This window comes from Ornithorhynchus anatinus, chromosome X1 (assembly GCF_004115215.2).
Source record: "Ornithorhynchus anatinus isolate Pmale09 chromosome X1, mOrnAna1.pri.v4, whole genome shotgun sequence".
NCBI classification, from domain to species: domain Eukaryota; kingdom Metazoa; phylum Chordata; class Mammalia; order Monotremata; family Ornithorhynchidae; genus Ornithorhynchus; species Ornithorhynchus anatinus.
This window is the reverse complement of record NC_041749.1, coordinates 49,821,708-49,825,027: the sequence shown is the minus strand read 5'-3', so window position 1 is coordinate 49,825,027 and position 3,320 is coordinate 49,821,708.

Here is a 3,320-nt window from a genome sequence, read left to right as displayed (position 1 = left end):
TTCCTCTTCTCCCACTTTTTCTGCATCAGCCTGACTTGCTTCCTTTGCTCATTCCCCCCTCCCAGCCCCACAGCACTTATGTACATTATGTGTAATTTTATTTTTTTATAAGGTCTGCTTCCCCCACACACCCCCCCCCCACCCCGTTCTGTAAATTCATTATGGGCAGGGAAACTGTCTTTACTGTTGTATTGTCCTTTTCAAAGCGCTTCATACAGTGTTCTGCATACAGTAAGCACTCAATAACAATAATAATAATAATAATGACATTTATTAAGCGCTATGTGCAAAGCACTGTTCTAAGCACTGGGGGGGGGATTCAAGGTGATCAGGTTGTCCCACATGGGGCTCACAGTCTTCATCCCCATTTTACAGATGAGGTAACTGAGGCCCAGAGAAGTTAAGTGATTTGCCCAAGGTCACACAGCTGACAAGTGGCAGAGCAGGGATTAGAACTCCTGACCTCTGACTCCCAAGCCCATGCTCTCAATAAATACGATTGAATGAATAAAGATGCCATGAGCAAATAGGGATCATCCCTTCGTATGAGTGCTTATCCTTTTCTTACCCTCTTTCAGAAGCAAGATAATGATTGTGTTTACAGAGGTAGGGAATGTGGGCCTCATCTCCAAGGAATCAAGAAATAGTAATAGGTAGATTCTGAAGAAAGACAGACTGTAATTTTGAAATGCTAGCTACAGTAAGGGAGATGTCATGGAACTTGGCACAGGAATGGATAAAATGTTCTGTCTAGTAATTAGCTCGCTGGCAATAAAGGGAGCAAACTGGAGAATAAAACATGACAAGAAAAGTAATATAAATTGGGGGAAATGGTTGAAGGTTTTGCAGAAAGGAGCATCAACATCAATCTGGAAGGAGGTGGGGTTTTAGTAACGTTTTTAAGAGGGGGGGATGCGATTTGGCCAAAGTATTCATTCATTCAATAGTATTTATTGAGCGCTTACTATGTGCAGAGCACTGTACTAAGCGCTTGGGATGAACAAGTCGGCAACAGATAGAGACAGTCCCTGCCGTTTGACGGGCTTACAGTCTAATCGGGGGAGACGAACAGACGAGAACAATGGCACTAAACAGCGTCAAGAGGAAGAACATCTCGTAAAAACAATGGCAACTAAATAGAATCAAGGCGATGTACAATTCATTAACAAAATAAATAGGGTAACGAAAATATATACAGTTGAGCGGACGAGTACAGTGCTGTGGGGATGGGAAGGGAGAGGTGGAGGAGCAGAGGGAAAAGGGGAAAATGAGGCTTTAGCTGCGGAGAGGTAAAGGGGGGATGGCAGAGGGAGTAGAGGGGGAAGAGGAGCTCGGTCTGGGAACGCCTCTTGGAGGAGGTGATTTTTAAGTAAGGTTTTGAAGAGGGAAAGAGAATCAGTTTGGCGGAGGTGAGGAGGGAGGGCGTTCCAGGACCGCGGGAGGACGTGACCCAGGGGTCGACGGCGGGATAGGCGAGACCGAGGGACGGTGAGGAGGTGGGCGGCAGAGGAGCGGAGCGTGCGGGGTGGGCGGTAGAAAGAGAGAAGGGAGGAGAGGTAGGAAGGGGCAAGTGCCACCCCCTCCACCTGCGCCTCGGACCCCATTCCCTCTCACCTTATTAAAACCATCGCCCCTGCCCTCCTCCCTTCCTTAACTTCTATTTTTAACCACTCAATCTCCAAGGGCTCCTTCCCCTCTGCCTTCAAACATGCCCACGTCTCCCCCATCCTAAAAAAACCCGCTCTTGACCCCACTTCCCCCTCCAGTTATCGTCCTATCTCCCTACTACCCTTCCTTTCCAAAATCCTAGAACGAGTCGTCTACAATCGATGCCTAGAATTCCTTAACTCCCATTCTCTCCTAGACCCCCTCCAATCTGGCTTCCGTCCCCTCCACTCTACCGAGACTGCTCTCTCTAAGGTCACCCGTGACCTCCTTCTTGCCAAATCCAATGGCTCCTACTCCATTCTGATCCTCCTTGACCTCTCTGCTGCCTTTGACACTGTCGACCATCCCCTCCTCCTCCATACCTTATCTCACCTTGGCTTCACGGACTCTGTCCTCTCCTGGTTCTCCTCTTACCTCTCTGGCCGATCATTCTCGGTCTCCTACGCTGGAGCCTCCTCCCCTTCCCATACTTTAACTGTTGGAGTTCCTCAAGGGTCGGTTCTTGGCCCTCTTCTGTTCTCCATTTACACTCACTCCCTCGGTGAACTCATTCGCTCTCACGGCTTTGACTACCATCTCTACGCAGATGACACGCAGATCTACATCTCCGCCCCTGTCCTCTCCCCCTCCCTTCAGACTCGCATCTCCTCCTGCCTCCGGGATGTCTCCACCTGGATGTCGGCCCGCCACCTAAAACTCAACATAAGCAAGACTGAGCTCCTCATCTTCCCTCCCAAACCCGGTCCGCTCCCAGACTTCTCTATCACCGTGGATGGCACGACCATCCTTCCCGTCTCTCGGGCCCGCAATCTCGGTGTCATCCTTGACTCGTCCCTCTCGTTCACCCCACGCATCCTATCCGTTACCAAGACCTGCCGGTTTCACCTCTACAATATCGCCAAGATCCGCCCTTTCCTCTCCACCCAAACGGCTACCTTACTGTTACGGGCTCTCGTTATATCCCGGCTAGACTACTGTGTCAGCCTTCTCTCTGACCTCCCTTCCTCCTCTCTCGCCCCGCTCCAGTCTATTCTTCACTCCGCTGCCCGGCTCATCTTCCTGCAGAAACGATTTGGGCATGTCACTCCCCTTCTTAAACAACTCCAGTGGTTGCCTATCGACCTCCGCTCCAAACAAAAACTCCTCACTCTAGGCTTCAAGGCTCTCCATCACCTTGCCCCTTCCTACCTCTCCTCCCTTAGGGGCTAACTACTACCAGGAAAGGTGATCTGCACTCCACTGCCCCCAGAGCTTGTCACCTGGGGGGCAGCACGACTTCTAATGCTCTAACTAAACTGGATTGTTGTTTGAAACCATTTTTTAAAACAGAAAACTCACGGATCTTTAAACTACCAACACAGGTATCCTTCCTATTTGGCGAATCTAAGAGTGTTATGTAGCATATCGGCGCCGACAAAAAAAAAAAAAGGACCCGGCAAATGTGGAACGAAGACCTTAGCTATCATTAAACATAGCAATTGAATAGAAACAATAAGGCAGGAGACGAGCAGAGCGCTTCAGAGAAACACTGCGCAGAACGGGAAGGACGACCTTCCGACCTCCTTAAGATGGCGGCGAAAGACGTCCACCGTCGCACCCCCGCCTTACGACTCTGGCGGAAATCCCTTTACGGCTCTGGCGGAAATTGCTTT